This window comes from Salvelinus alpinus, chromosome 2, assembly GCF_045679555.1.
Source record: "Salvelinus alpinus chromosome 2, SLU_Salpinus.1, whole genome shotgun sequence".
In the NCBI taxonomy this organism is placed as follows: Eukaryota; Metazoa; Chordata; class Actinopteri; order Salmoniformes; family Salmonidae; genus Salvelinus; species Salvelinus alpinus.
Genome location: NC_092087.1, coordinates 1,824,640 through 1,841,552, shown reverse-complemented (window position 1 = coordinate 1,841,552; position 16,913 = coordinate 1,824,640). Strand labels below are relative to the sequence as shown.

Genomic DNA, 16,913 nt, shown 5'->3' with positions numbered 1-16,913 from the left:
GAGGCTCCAGAGACTCAGTCTGGAGGGAGGAGAGGCTCCAGAGACTCAGTCTGGAGGAAGGAGAGGCTCCAGAGACTCAGTCTGGAGGGAGGAGAGGCTCCAGAGACTCAGTCTGGAGGGAGGAGAGGCTCCAGAGACTCAGTCTGGAGGGAGGAGAGGCTCCAGAGACTCCGTCTGGAGGGAGGAGAGGCTCCAGAGACTCAGTCTGGAGCTGGAGGGAGGAGAGGCTCCAGAGACTCAGTATGGAGGGAGGAGAGGCTCCAGGGAGGAGAGGGGGGTTCAGTGTAACATCCCCACCTACAGGCACTTCCACATCAGTGTGGTGGAGGATACAGACCTAGAGACTGCTGAGAGCCAACTGAGAGAGTATGAACAGATTCAGAATGTTTAATATGTACAGGGTTGTAGGTGTTATTACAGTGTTTAATAGTCACATGTACAGGGTAGCAGGTGTTATTACAGTGTTTAATAGGTACATGTACAGGGTTGTAGGTGATATTACAGTGTTTAATAGTCACATGTACAGGGTTGCAGGTGTTATTACAGTGTTTAATAGTCACATGTACAGGGTTACAGGTGTGATTACAGTGTTTAATAGTCACATGTACAGGTGTTATTACAGTGTTTAATAGTCACATGTACAGGTGTTATTACAGTGTTTAATAGGTACATGTACAGGGTAGCAGGTGTTATTACAGGATACAATGTTTAACAGTCCCATGTACAGGGTTGTAGGTGTTTGCAATAGCTTACATTAGCTCAACTGTCTGATTACTACATTATAGACTAATGATCTATACCGTATAGAATCCATATGAGGGCGCCGGAGTATCACAGCAGATGTATGTTCCACTGGGCTGTGAAGGATACTGTACAATCTACATTTCTGCCTTTGGTTTGAATATCTTTGAATATGTAGAATCTATTTGGGACGGCAGGTAGCCTAGTGGCTAACCACTAGGCTACCTGCCGTCCCTACACTCTAACCACTAGGCTACCTGCCGTCCCTACACTCTAACCACTAGGCTACCTGCCACCCCTACACTCTAACCACTAGGCTACCTGCCGCCCCTACACTCTAACCACTAGGCTACCTGCCGCCCCTACACTCTAACCACTAGGCTACCTGCCGCCTCTACACTCTAACCACTAGGCTACCTACCGCCCCTACACTCTAACCACTAGGCTACCTGCCGCCCCTACACTCTAACCACTAGGCTACCTGCCGCCCCTACACTCTAACCACTAGGCTACCTGCCCCCCCTACACTCTAACCACTAGACTACCTACCGCCCCTACACTCTAACCACTAGGCTACCTGCCGTCCCTACACTCTAACCACTAGGCTACCTGCCGCCTCTACACTCTATCCACTAGGCTACCTGCCGCCCCTACACTCTAACCACTAGGCTACCTGCCGTCCCTACCCTCTAACCACTAGGCTACCTGCCGCCCCTACACTCTAACCACTAGGCTACCTGCCGCCCCTACACTCTAACCACTAGACTACCTGCCGCCCCTACACTCTAACCACTAGACTACCTGCCCCCCCTACACTCTAACTACTAGTCTACCTGCCATCCCTACACTCTAACCACTAGGATACCTGCCGTCCCTACACTCTAACCACTAGGCTACCTGCCGTCCCTACACTCTAAGAGTGTAGGGACGGCAGAGTCAAAAATGAGTCAAAAGTATAACTTTTTTGATGGCATGGGTCCCCAGATCCTCAAAAAGTTCTACAGCTGCACCATCGAGAGCATCCTGACTGGTTGCATCACCGCCTGGTATGGCAACTGCTCGGAATCCAACCGTAACGCACTACAGAGGGTAGTGCGAACGGCCCAGTACATCACTGGTGTCAAGCTTCCTGACATCCAGGACCTATATACTAGGTCTACTACACCTGTTGTATATACTACTACACCTGTTGTATTCAGCATTTCACTGTGAGGTCTACTACACCTGTTGTATTCGGAGCATGTGGCAAATGCAATTTAATTATGCCTGGCGAAAACCAAGTTGCGCAATGTCCACAATGTCATAACGCAGAAGGTGTGTGGTAAAGATTTTGATGTCAATTTAAAATATGATAGTTGGGACTTGGGAATTCACACCGGATTCAAATATTATTTAGAGTTTTTTTTTAAAGAGTTAATTCAACCAGGATTTAAAGAGCCTTTTAAGTGTTGTTTTTAAAGTTTGATCTCTCTGATAGCTTGTTGTTACACCATGTGCAGCTTGCAGCACCCACCCACACATCTGAGCTCTCACTTCCTGCATGTGGCTTCCCACATGATTTACAGCAGAATCTCTGCCAACTGCCATAGAACACACTCTAATACTCAGCACAACTAGGCAGCTTGACGTAATTTACCTATCTATTACTGTAGCCACTGCAACAAAAAGCGTTTCCAACTAACGGCTCTGCTTGTAAGAGATACAGGATAATCTTTGGACAAGTAAGAAAATAAATACTATTTAATATATGAAGTGTGCCAAATTAGGTTGAATATTTGTTCATATAATTTGATGTGCCACTTTTCTAGAAAGTGTGGTTCCTAACTATAGTGGTTGTAAAGAAAATACGGTATAATCTTTGAAAAAATGCAAATAAATGCTGTGTAATATATGAAGTTCGCTTGAAATCCATTTGTTCATGATTCCATCTTCTGCCCAAACTCCAGAGCGGACTGAGATTGTTGGTTACCATGCCAACACTAACCATGGTTCCTCGGAGCAGCAGGCTGTTGTCGTGGAGACCAGAATCTAACAAGAGGCTTCAACCACCGAGGGAGGATAATATTAAAAGTAACTGTCTTGTATGTCTCTCTCTGTCTTTCTCCATCTCTCTCTGTCTTTCTCCATCTCTCTCTGTCTTTCTCCATCTCTTTCTATCCCCCTGTGTCTCTCTCCCCATCTCTCTCTCTGTCTCTCCCCGTCTCTCTCTCTCTCTCTCTCTCTCTCTCTGTTTGTCTCTCCCCGTCTCTCTCTCTCTCTCTCTCTGTATCTCTCTGTCTTTCTCTATCCCCTGTCTTTCTCCATCTCTCTCTGTCTTTCTCCATCTCTCTCTGTCTCTCTCTGTCTTTCTCCATCTCTCTCTGTCTCTCTCTGTCTTTCTCCATCTCTCTCTGTCTCTCTCTGTCTTTCTCCATCCCCCTGTGTCTCTCTCTGTCTTTCTCTATCTCTCTGTGTCTCTCTCCATCTATCTGTGTCTCTTCCCATCTCTCTGTATCTCTCTGTCTTTCTCTATCCCCTGTCTTTCTCCATCTCTCTCTGTCTTTCTCTATCTCTCTCTGTCTCTCTCTGTCTCTCTCCATCTATCTGTGTCTCTTCCCATCTCTCTGTGTCTCTCTCCATCTCTCTCTCTTCTAAAAAGATAACAATAAGTCATCCAATGCTCAAATGTAATGTAGTAGTCTAGGATGGGTCATAAAATAACATGGAATGACATGGATCATCATTAGACAGTTGATTCCTGTGGACAGACAAGGACAGAGAGAGAGAGAAAGGGAGAGCGAAAAAGTTAGAGAGAGACAGTTAACATGTAGGCTCATTGGGCCAGTAACATTAGGCCAGTAACAGCAAAGTTGCTAGATCGAATCCCCGAGCTGACAAGGTAAAAAATTGTCGTTCTGCCCCTGAACAAGGCAGTTAACCCACTGTTCCTAGGCCGTCATTGTAAATAAGAATTTGTTTTTAACTGACTTGCCTAGTTAAATAAAGGTTAAATAAAATTATACAGTTGGGGGGGGGAAGAATTATACCGAATAAAAATATAAACATGTAAAGTGTTGGTCTTATGTTTCATGAGCTGAAATATAAGATCCCAGAAATGTTCCATACACACAAAAAGCCTATTTTGCTTAAATGTTGTGCACAAATTTGTTTACATCCCCTGTTAGTGAGCATTTCTCCTTTGCCAAGATAATCCATCCACCTGACAGGTGTGGCATATCAAGAAGCTGATGAAACAGCATGATAATTACACAGGTGCACCTTGTGCTGGGGACAATAAAAGGACATTCTAACTTGTTCAGTTTTGTCACACAACCCAATGCCACAGATGCTCCTTGAGGGAGCGTGCAATTGGCATGCTGACTGCAGGAATGTCCACCAGAGCTGTTGCCAAATAATTTAATGTTAATTTCTCTACCATAAGCCCCCTCCAATTTCGTTTTAGAGAATTTTGCAGTACGTCCAACCAGCCTCACAACCGCAGACCACGTGTTACCACGCCAGCCAAGGACCTCCACATCCGGCTTCTTCATCAGCGGGATCATCTGAGACCAGCCACTCGGACAGCTGATGAAACTGTGGGTTTGAACAACCAAAGAATTTCTGCACAAACTGTCAGAAACCGTCTCAGAGAAGCTCATCTGCGTGCTCGTTGTCCTAACCAGAATATTGACCTGACTGCAGTTTGGCGTCTTAACCGACTTCAGTGGGAAAATGCTCACCTCCGACGGCCACTGGCAGGCTGGAGAGGTGTGCTATTCTCGGATGAATACCAATTTCAATGCACAAAGATACCGTGACGAGATCCTGAGGCCCGTTGTCGTGACATTCATCCGCCGCCATCAAGAGTGTACAATCAAATCAAATCAAATGTTATTTGTCACAAGCGCCGAATGCAAATAGTCTGGGTAGATATTTCATTAGCTGTTCAGGAGTCCTATGGCTTGGGGGTAGAAGTTCTTTATAAGCCCCTTGGACCTAGACTTGGCGCTCCGGTACCGCTTGCCATGCAGTAGCAGAGAGAACAGTCTATGTCTAGGGTGGCTGGAGTCTTTGACAATTTTTAGGGCCTTCCTCTGACACCGCCTGGTGTAGAGGTCCTGGATGGCAGGGTCGGAGGCTGAGCAGTTGCCATACCAGGCAATGATGCAACCCGTCAGGATGCTCTCGATGGTGCAGCTGTAAAACCTTTTGAGGATCTGAGGACTCATGCCAAATTATTCAGTCTCCTGAAGGGGAATATGTTTTTTCATGCACTCTTCACAACTGTCTTGGTGTGCTTGGACCATGTTAGTTTGTTGGTGATGTGGACACCAAGAAACTTGAAACTCTCAACCTGCTCCACTACAGCCCCGTCGATGTAAATGGGGACGTGCTCGGTCCTCCTTTTCCTGTTGTCCACAAACATCTCCTTTGTCTTGATCACGTTGAGGGAAAGGTTGTTGTCCTGGCACCACACTGTCAGGTCTCTGACCTCCTCGCTATAGGCTGTCTCATCGTTGTTGGTGATCAGGCCTACCACTGTTGTGTCATCAGCAAACTTGATGATGGTGTTGGAGTCATGCCTGGCCGTGCATTCATGAGCGAACAGGAAGTACAGGAGGGGACTGAGCATGCACCCATGAGGGGCCCCCGTGTTGAGGATCAGCGTGGCGGATGTGTTGTTACCTACCCTTACCACCTGGGGGCGACCCATCAGTAAGTCCAGGATCCAGTTGCAGAGGGAGGTGTTTAGTCCCAGGATCCTTAGCTTAGTGATGAGCTTTGAGGGCACTATGATGTTGAACGCTGAGCTGTAGTCAATGAACAGGATTCTCACATAGGTGTTCATTTTGTCCAGGTGGGAAAGGGCAGTGTGGAGTGCAATAGAGATTGCATCATCTGTGGATCTGTTAGGGCGGTATGCAAATTGGAGTGGGTCTAGGGTTTCCGGGATAATGGTGTTGATGTGAGCCATGACCAGCCTTTCAAAGCACTTCATGGCTACAGACGTGAGTGCTACAAGTCGGTAGTCATTTAGGCAGGTTACCTTAGTGTTTTTGGGCACAGGGACTATGGTGGTCTGCTTGAAACGTGTTGGTATTACAGACTCAGACAGGGAGAGGTTGAAAATGTCAGTGAAGACACTTGCCAGTTGGTCAGAGCATGCTCAGAGTACACGTACTGGTAATCCGTCTGGTCCTGCGGCCTTGTGAATGTTGACCTGTGTAAAGGTCTTACTCACATCGGCTACGGAGAGCGTGATCACACAGTCGTCCAGAACAGCTGATGCTCTCATGCATGTTTCAGTGTTACTTGTCTCGAAGCAAGCATAGAAGTTATTTAGCTCGTCTGGTAGGTTTGTGTCACTTCCCTTTGTAGTCTGTAATAGTTTGCAAGCCTACTCTAATCTTAAGGGGTGAATGAGAATATGTACAAATAAGTATATGGATGAGCGATGGCCGAGGTGCATAGGCAGGTGCAGTAGATGGTATAAAATACAGTATATACATGTGATATGAGTAATGTAAGATATGTAAACAATATTAAAGTGACTAGTGATCCATTTATTAAAGTGGCCAGTGATTGGGTCTCAATGTAGGCAGCAGCCTCTCTGAGTTAGTAATGGCTGTTTAGCAGTCTGATGGCCTTGAGATAGAAGCTGTTTTTCAGTCTCTCGGTCCCTGCTTTGATGCACCTGTACTGACCTCGCCTTCTGGATGATAGCGGGGTGAACAGGCAGTGGCTCGGGTGGTTGTTGTCCTTGATGATCTTTTTGGCATTCCTGTGACATCGGGTGGTGTAGGTGTCCTGGAGGGCAGTTAGTTTTGCCCCCGGTGATGCGTTGTGCAGACCTCACTACCTTCTGGAGAGCCTTGCGGTTGAGGGCGGTGCTGTTGCCGTACCAGGATGTGATACAGCCGGACAGGATGCTCTCGATTGTGCATCTGTAAAAGTTTGTCAGGGTTTTGGGTGACAGCCTCCTGAGGTTGAAGAGGCGCTGCTGCGCCTTCTTCACCACACTGTCTGTGTTGGTGAACCATTTCAGTTTGTCCGTGATGTGTACACCGAGGAACTTAAAATGTTCCACCTTCTCCACTGCTGTCCCATCGATGTGGATAGGGGGGTGCTCCCTCTGCTGTTTCCTGAAGTCCACAATCATCTCCTTTGTTTTGTTGACGTTGAGTGTGAGGTTATTTTCCTGACACCACACTCCGAGGGCCCTCACCTCCTCCCTGTAGGCCGTCTCGTCGTTGTTGGTAATCAAGCCCACTACTGTTGTGTCGTCTGCAAACTTGATGATTGAGTTGGAGGCGTGCGTGGCCACGCAGCCATGGGTGAACAGGGAGTACAGGAGGGGGCTGAGCACACACCCTTGTTGTGCCCCAGTGTTGAGGGTCAGCGGGGAGGAGATGTTGTTAGCGCAGCGCAGGGGAGAGGTCAGGTGATAGGCAGGGGAGAGGTCAGGTGATAGGCAGGGGAGAGATCAGGTGATAGGCAGGGGAGAGGTCAGGTGATAGGCAGGGGAGAGGTCAGGTGATAGACAGGGGAGAGGTCCGGTGATAGGCAGGGGAGAGGTCAGGTGATAGGCAGGGGAGAGGTCAGGTGATAGGCAGGGGAGAGGTCAGGTGATAGGCAGGGGAGAGGTCAGGTGATAGACAGGGGAGAGGTCAGGTGATAGGCAGGGGAGAGGTCAGGTGATAGGCAGGGGAGAGGTCAGGTGATAGGCAGGGGAGAGGTCAGGTGATAGGCAGGGGAGAGGTCAGGTGGTAGGCAGGGGAGAGGTCAGGGGATAGGCAGGGGAGAGGTCAGGGGATAGGCAGGGGAGAGGTCAGGTGATAGGCAGGGGAGAGGTCAGGTGGTAGGCAGGGGAGAGATCAGGTGGCAGGCAGGGGAGAGGTCAGGTGATAGGCAGTGGAGAGGTCAGGTGGTAGGCAGGGGAGAGGTCAGGTGGTAGGCAGGGGAGAGGTCAGGTGATAGGCAGTGGAGAGGTCAGGTGGTATGCAGGGGATGAGTCAGGTGGTAGGCAGGGGAGAGGTCAGGTGATAGGCAGTGGAGAGGACAGGTGATAGAGAGCGGAGAGAATTATTTATTTCAGCTTTTATTTATTTCATCACATTCCCAGTGGGTCAGAAGTTTACATACACTCAATTAGTGTTTGGTAGCATTGCCTATAAATTGTTTAACTTGGGTCAAACGTTTCGGGTAGGCTTCCACAAGCTTCCCACAATAAGTTGGGTGAATTTTGGCCCATTCCTCCTGACAGAGCTGGTGTAACTGAGTCAGGTTTGTAGACCTCCTTGCTCGCACACGCTTTTTCACTTCTGCCCACAAATTTTCTATAGGATTGAGGTCAGGGCTTTGTGATGGCCACTCCAATGCCTTGACTTTGTTGTCCTTAAGCCATTTTGCCACAACTTTGGAAGTATGCTTGGGGTCATTGTCTATTTGGAAGACCCATTTGTGACCAAGCTTTAACTTCCTGACTGATGTCTTGAGATGTTGCTTCAAAATATCCACATAATTTTCCTGCCTCATGATGCCATCTATTTTGTGAAGTGCACCAGTCCCTCCTGCAGCAAAGCACCCCCACAACATGATGCTGCCACCCCCGTGCTTCACTGTTGGGATGGTGTTCTTCGGCTTGCAAGCCTCCCCCTTTTTCCTCCAAACATAACGATGGTCATTATGGCCAAACAGTTCTATTTTTGTTTCATCAGACCAGAGGACATTTCTCCAAAAAGTATGATCTTTGTCACCATGTGCAGTTGCAAATCATAGTCTGGCTATTTTATGGCGGTTTTGGAGCAGTGGCTTCTTCCTTGCTGAGCGGCCTTTCAGGTTATGTCGGTATAGGACTAGTTTTACTGTGGATATAGATACTTTTGTACCGGTTTCCTCCAGCATCTTCCCAGGGTCCTTTGCTGATGTTCTGGGATTGATTTTCACTTTTTGCAGCAAAAAAGTACATTCTTCTCTAGGAGACAGAACGCGTCTCCTTCCTGAGCGGTATGATGGCTGCGTGGTCCCATGGTGTTTATACTTGCGTACTATTGTTTGTACAGATGAACGTGGTACCTTCAGGCGTTTGGAAATTGCTCCCAAGGATGAACCAGACTTGTGGAGGTCTACAATTGTTTTTCTGAGGTCTTGGCTGATTTCTTTTGATTTTCCCATGATGTCAAGCAAAGAGGCACTGAGTTTGAAGGTAGGCCTTGAAATACATCCACAGGTACACCTTCAATTGACTCAGAGGATGTCAATTAGCCTATCAGAAGCTTCTAAAGCCATGACATAATTTTCTGGAATTTTCCAAGCTGTTTAAAGGCAGTCAACTTAGTGTATGTAAACTTCTGACCCACCAGAATTGTGACACAGTGAATTATAAGTGAAATAATGTAAACTATTGTTGGAAGAGTTACTTGTGTCATGCACAAAGTACATGTCCTAACCGACTTGCCAAAACTATAGTTTGTTAAAAAGACATTTGTGGAGAGGTTGAAAAACGAGTTTTAATGACTCCAACCAAAGTGTATGTAAACTTCCGACTTCAACTGTATCTAATGTCTGATAACAGGTCCTCAACCTAATCCATGAAGAGGTCTCCAACCATAATGTCTGTACCATTTTACCCAGGACCTTGACGATTATATTTACCAACATAATAACACTGTCTGTTAACAGGTCATATCCTACTTCAGCTGTAGTTCTATGCTCCCAGCAGACTTCCTACTTCAGCTGTAGTTCTATGCTCCCAGCAGACTTCCTACTTCAGCTGTAGTTCTATGCTCCCAGCAGACTTCCTACTTCAGCTGTAGTTCTATGCTCCCAGCAGACTTCCTACTTCAGCTGTAGTTCTATGCTCCCAGCAGACTTCCCACTTCAGCTGTAGTTCTATGCTCCCAGCAGACTTCCTACTTCAGCTGTAGTTCTATGCTCCCAGCAGACTTCCTACTTCAGCTGTAGTTCTATGCTCCCAGCAGACTTCCTACTTCAGCTGTAGTTCTATGCTCCCAGCAGACTTCCTACTTCAGCTGTAGTTCTATGCTCCCAGCAGACTTCCTACTTCAGCTGTAGTTCTATGCTCCCAGCAGACTTCCTACTTCAGCTGTAGTTCTATGCTCCCAGCAGACTTCCTACTTCAGCTGTAGTTCTATGCTCCCAGCAGACTTCCCACTTCAGCTGTAGTTCTATGCTCCCAGCAGACTTCCTACTTCAGCTGTAGTTCTATGCTCCCAGCAGACTTCCTACTTCAGCTGTAGTTCTATGCTCCCAGCAGACCCAGTGATTCAGGAAAGCTTTAGGTGCGCTCTGCCACCGATCCAAGTGGCTATTCCTCACTCACCTAGAACCATAGCGTTTCAATATAGCCTAAATATTAGGAATTTTACTTTTAAAACGTATTACCTTTTATGTGTGGCATAAACACAACCAGTCACAATGTTTTCATTTGATTAGGCCACTTCAAAAGTCTCCTATAGGCAACCTGCGCATGTTCGTCCACTCTGATATAATTCCAGCATCCGAACTGTTCACAGGCCATTTGAGGAATGGAAAGAGAAAAGTTTAATAACATTCAGAGATTGTCAAGGCAAGCCTTCGATACTGGGTACAGGGTAGGGAGGAATGTATTTAGTCTTTATCAAGATGGACTCTGTTTGTGTTGTTGAAAACACAAACTCTGATGTTGATGTTTCCAACGTTGGTAATCAATATACAGTTATGCTTATTGGTTGTTGTGTGGTGCATTGGCACAGAAACCTGTTTGTGGAAAATTTGTTGCATATATTTTATATAATTACAAACATAGCATCAACATTTTTAAAATCGTGTTTTCTCCCTAGCTGATCATTGTCTACGCCCCCTCTGATTGTGGTGTAATGACACAGACATGGAACCCAAGTGGGAAAAAAACATATTTAAATATACTTAAGTCATACTTCATTCATATATTTTAATATATTTAACTATGTTTGTGATAAATATACTTCTTGATGACAGAAGTGAGTGCTACGGGGTGATAGTCATTTAGTTCAGTTACCTTTGCTTTCTTGGGTACAGGAACAATGGTGGCCATCTTGAAGCATGCCGGGACAGCCGACTGGGATAGGGAGAGATTGAATATGTCCCTAACACACCAGTCAGCTGGTCTACGCATGCTAAGGATCCCGGTACATTATATTATCAATCAAAACTTCAGCTGCAATTAAGTTAAATATGCTTTTGTGAAAGTATACTGAAGTCAATTTTCTTGAGACATTAAAAGTATACTTTCAGGAAGCTTGTTCCCTCATGTGGAATAAACAGTCATTATTATTGTCAACATTTCCTGCGCTCTTCTGAACAAGAATTCAGAAAGGAATTCAGAAAGTACTTCAGAACTCTATGCTTCAACTTAAAAACAACTCCATGTGTATTTTGAATAAATATACTAAATTATTATGAAAGCATATGAAATTGAAATACACTTTTAAAGAGTGTGTTTAAGTGTAATGATAGTGAAGATATAGTATACTTAAAAAATGAGAAACTATTAATTTAAAGTACACTTTTAATAATTGTGTTGATAGTATATTTATAGTATACTTAAGATATACTAAAAAAGTACACCTCATATTTGAAGTATATTATTTGAATTTGTAGTATATTTAAGTTTACTTTAGTATACTTGTTTTCCCTTGGGAAGGGTCGTCCTTGGAGGTCAGCGAACCCCCAACCTTTTGGCTCTGTGTTGCATCGAGTGGTGGCGTAGTCCCCGTTATAAACACAGGGGACTTACAGCTATTGTTATTTGTGGAGGAATGTGTGCTATTTGTTTACAGTGGAAAGGGATGATCTAAAATATGTTTTACGTTGGGGAGGGGGGTGCATTCTCTATGACACCTCGAGTTGGACCCCTCCCCCGGATACATGCTGTCGCTGTTACTCTAGCCTGCAGATATTTCCTGTTTTCTACAGAGTCCTCCAGTCATATTCCCTGTGAAGAGGAATAGTGATGTTTCAGAGAGAACTGTTGTTTATCAGAGAGAGAGAGAGGGGGTAGAGAGGGAGAGGGAGAGGGAGGGGGAGGAGGTAGAGAGGGAGAGGGAGAGGGAGAGGGAGGGGGAGGAGGTGGAGAGGGAGGGGGAGTAGGTAGAGAGGGAGGGGGAGAGGGAGGGGGAGGAGGTAGAGAGGGAGAGGGAGAGAGAGAGGGGGCAGCAGGTTGCTTTGCCCACTCAGTCTCTCTCAAACACACACACGCACGCACAGCCTCCTGCCCACAAAGTCACACATCAGCCGGCCAGGCAGATGGAGGTTTGCACGCGCTGGACAACGTGGTGCACTGTGGGTCACTTGAAGCTTAATAACTTACATTTTGAGCTATTGTTGTTTTTTGTCTGGAGTGGCATAACATTATGAAGCAGAGATATTCCCCATAGCCTTGACGACACACCACAGGAGGCTGCTGAAGGGAGGACGGCTCACACCATGTATTTGATACCATTCCACTATTCTGCTCCATCTATTACCACGAGAACATCCTCCTCAAGAGAGGGAGAGAGAGGGAGAGAGAGGGAGAGAGAGAGGGCGAGAGAGGGAGAGGGCGAGAGTGAGAAGGTGTTATGGAGGTAGAGTAGGCTGGAACAGGATGGGTACTGAATCATTGTAGAGTTATATAGAGGTAGATACTGTAGAATGAGGTAGAGGTAGAGTTATATAGAGGTAGATAATGTAGAATGAGGTAGAGGTAGAGTTATATAGAGGTAGATACTGTAGAATGAGGTAGAGGTAGAGTTATATAGAGGTAGATACTGTAGAATGAGGTAGATGTAGAGTTATATAGATGTACCTACTGTAGAATGAGTTATATAGAGGTAGATACTGTAGAATGAGGTAGAGGTAGAGTTATATAGAGGTAGATACTGTAGAATAAGGTAGAGGTAGATACTGTAGAATGAGTTAGAGGTAGAGTTATATAGAGGTATCTACTGTAGAATGAGTTAGAGGAAGAGTTATATAGATGTAGATACTGTAGAATGAGGTAGAGGTCGAGTTATATAGAGGTAGATACTGTAGAATGAGTTAGAGGAAGAGTTATATAGAGGTAGATACTATAGAATGAGGTAGAGGTAGAGTTATATAGAGGTAGATACTGTAGAATGAGGTAGATGTAGAGTTATATAGAGGTAGATACTGTAGAATGAGGTAGAGTTATATAGAGGTAGATACTGTAGAATGAGGTAGAGGTAGATACTGTAGAATGAGGTAGAGGTAGAGTTATATAGAGGTAGATACTGTAGAATGAGGTAGAGGTAGAGTTATATAGAGGTAGATACTGTAGAATGAGGTAGAGCTATATAGAGGTAGATACTGTAGAATGACGTAGAGTTATATAGAGGTAGATACTGTAGAATGAGGTAGAGGTATAGTTATATAGAGGTAGATACTGTAGAATGAGGTAGAGGTAGATACTGTAGAATGAGGTAGAGGTAGAGTTATAAAAAGGTAGATACTGTAGAATGAGGTAGAGGTAGATACTGTAGAATGAGTTAGAGGTACAGTTATATAGAGGTATCTACTGTAGAATGAGTTAGAGGAAGCATTATATAGAGGTAGATACTGTAGAATGAGGTAGATGTAGAGTTATAAAGAGGTAGATACTGTAGAATGAGAGAGGTAGATACTGTAGAATGAGTTAGAGGTAGAGTTATATAGAGGTAGATACTGTAGAATGAGGTAGAGGTAGAGTTATATAGAGGTAGATACTGTAGAATGAGTTAGAGGTAGAGTTATATAGAGGTAAATACTGTAGAATGAGGTAGAGGTAGAGTTATATAGAGGTACCTACTGTAGAATGAGGTAGAGTTATATAGAGGTAGATACTGTAGAATGAGGTAGTTATATAAAAAAGTATACTATTTGTAAATAAGAATTTGTTCTTAACTGACTTGCCTAGTTAAAGGTTAAATAAAAAATACAAATAAATAAATATAGATGTAGCTATTGGACAATGAGTTAGAGTTTCTGTAGCGAGGTTGGCTGAGATGGCTGGGAGAGATGTAGCTACAGTTAAAGGTAAGCCTACCTCAGAGCCTGCCACTCTCTACTCTGCACTTCCTCATTTTGTCAGGGTTGTTGTTGACATTTTCACTTTTGCAATCTTTCTCTGTCTTTTAAAATCTCTTCTGCCTTTCATACTCTACCTGTCTATCTATGTTTCTCCTCTCCTGATTCTCAGCATATTGTGAACTTCTGCTCTGAAACTCGTTGTCTAACAGTGCTATCATACTATCCCCCACCCTTCCGCTCTCTCTCTCTCTCTCTCTCTCTCGCTCTCACACTGCCTACTCCTCTCTCTCTCTGTCTCCGTCTCCGTCTCTCTCTCTCTCTCTCTATCTCTTCTTGTTCTCTAATTTGCATGAGTGCTGCTGGCTACAGGCTGTGTGTTTCCTCATCTCAGAACCAGTTCCTCAGTTAGACCTGATCAAACAGACTACAGAGAGGAGCACAACAGAACCAGTTCCTCAGTTAGACCTGATCTAACAAACTACAGAGATGAGCATAACAGAACAGCACAGAACAGATCAGCTCCTCTGCAAAGCACCATCACTGGAGAGAGAGAGTTAGCTCTGGAGGAAGAGCTGTTGATACAGAACCCTGGTGACTGACATCTTCATCTGGCTCTGGAGGAAGAGCTGTTGATACAGAACCCCGACTTTGTTCTGTTGAGCGTCTACTGGACCTGGAATGTGAACAGAGGCAGAAGACAGAGACAGTAACAGCAACACGAACAGAGGCAGAAGACAGAGACAGTAACAGCAACACGAACAGAGGCAGAAGACAGAGACAGTAACAGCAACACGAACAGAGGCAGAAGACAGAGACAGTAACAGCAACACGAACAGAGGCAGAAGACAGAGACAGTAACAGCAACACGAACAGAGGGATAACTATAGTAGAACAGCAGCCAAGAGAACCTCAGTGGATAGGTGAGTGATCTCATATGGCTACATGACCTCCATGTCCAGGGTTACTCATGTGGTCTGTGATGTTTAGCGTGATAGTGATCGTATTTCTCTGAGAACCTAGTATTTACAATTTCATCTGAACAGTTTCAACAGTCATAAACTTCAGCACTGTAATATCTGATTGATTTTACAGTGATATCAAGAAAACACAACTGATTAGACTTTACCGAGTCAGTAACATATCTGTCTAAAGAGACTTTACCAGTCAGTAACATATCTGCCTAAAGAGACTTTACCCAGTCAGTAACATATCTGCCTAAAGAGACTTTACCCAGTCAGTAACATATCTGTCTAAAGAGACTTTACCAGTCAGTAACATATCTGCCTAAAGAGACTTTACCCAGTCAGTAACATATCTGTCTAAAGAGACTTTACCCAGTCAGTAACATATCTGCCTAAAGAGACTTTACCCAGTCAGTAACATATCTGTCTAAAGAGACTTTACCCAGTCAGTAACATATCTGTCTAAAGAGACTTTACCCAGTCAGTAACATATCTGTCTAAAGAGACTTTACCCAGTCAGTAACATATCTGTCTAAAGAGACTTTACCCAGTCAGTAACATACCTGCCTAAAGAGACTTTACCCAGTCAGTAACATATCTGCCTAAAGAGACTTTACCCAGTCTGTAACATACAGTGGGGAGAACAAGTATTTGATACACTGCCGATTTTGCAGGTTTTCCTACTTACAAAGCATGTAGAGGTCTGTCATTTTTATCATAGGTACACTTCAACTGTGAGAGACGGAATCTAAAACAAAAATCCAGAAAATCACATTGTATGATTTTTAAGTAATTAATTTGCATTTTATTGCATGACATAAGTATTTGATACATCAGAAAAGCAGAACTGAATATTTGGTACAGAAACCTTAGTTTGCAATTACAGAGATCATACGTTTCCTGTAGTTCTTGACCAGGTTTGCACACACTGCAGCAGGGATTTTGGCCCACTCCTCCATACAGACCTTCTCCAGATCCTTCAGGTTTCGGGGCTGTCGCTGGGCAATACGGACTTTCGGCTCCCTCCAAAGATTTTCTATTGGGTTCAGGTCTGGAGACTGGCTAGGCCACTCCAGGACCTTGAGATGCTTCTTACGGAGCCACTCCTTAGTTGCCCTGGCTGTGTGTTTCGGGTCGTTGTCATGCTGGAAGACCCAGCCACGACCCATCTTCAATGCTCTTACTGAGGGAAGGAGGTTGTTGGTCAAGATCTCGCGATACATGGCCCCATCCATCCTCCCCTCAATACGGTGCAGTCGTCCTGTCCCCTTTGCAGAAAAGCATCCCCAAAGAATGATGTTTCCACCTCCATGCTTCACGGTTGGGATGGTGTTCTTGGGGTTGTACTCATCCTTCTATTCCTCCAAACACGGCGAGTGGAGTTTAGAGCAAAAAGCTCTATTTTTGTCTCATCAGACCACATGACCTTCTCCCATTCCTCCTCTGGATCATCCAGATGGTCATTGGCAAACTTCAGACGGGCCTGGACATGCGCTGGCTTGAGCAGGGGGACCTTGCGTGCGCTGCAGGATTTTAATCCATGACGGCGTAGTGTGTTACTAATGGTTTTCTTTGAGACTGTGGTCCCAGCTCTCTTCAGGTCATTGACCAGGTCCTGCCGTGTAGTTCTGGGCTGATCCCTCACATTCCTCATGATCATTGATGCCCCACGAGGTGAGATCTTGCATGGAGCCCCAGACCGAGGGTGATTGACCGTCATCTTGAACTTCTTCCATTTTCTAATAATTGTGCCAACAGTTGTTGCCTTCTCACCAAGCTGCTTGGCTATTGTCCTGTAGCCCATCCCAGCCTTGTACAGGTCTACAATTTATCCCTGATGTCCTTACACAGCTCTCTGGTCTTGGCCATTGTGGAGAGGTTGGAGTCTGTTTGATTGAGTGTGTGAACAGGTGTCTTTTATACAGGTAACGAGTTCAAACAGGTGCAGTTAATACAGGTAATGAGTGGAGAAAGTCTCTAAAGAGACTTTACCCAGTCAGTAACATATCTGTCTAAAGAGACTTTAACCAGTCAGTAACATATCTGCCTAAAGAGACTTTACCCAGTCAGTAACATATCTGTCTAAAGAGACTTTACCCAGTCAGTAACATATCTGTCTAAAGAGACTTTACCCAGTCAGTAACATATCTGTCTAAAGAGACTTTACCCAGTCAGTAACATATC

The 16,913-nt window shown here is 45.0% G+C and overlaps 1 protein-coding gene across 2 annotated transcripts in view; it reads left to right on the top strand.

Moving 5' to 3' along the window:
* The first annotated feature begins 2,336 nt into the window (after positions 1 to 2,336).
* Positions 2,337 to 16,913, top strand: part of znf831 (zinc finger protein 831) — an 84,257-nt gene continuing 69,680 nt past the window's right edge. Inside the window, exons 1-2 of one of the 2 annotated variants that reach the window (XM_071364760.1) lie at positions 2,337 to 2,462; positions 2,688 to 2,811. The gene's annotated coding sequence lies outside the window, so the exon portion shown is untranslated. Of the gene's footprint in view, positions 2,463 to 2,687; positions 2,812 to 13,970; positions 14,688 to 16,913 lie in introns of those variants that run through there. The other variant, XM_071364753.1, reaches the window with a different exon arrangement.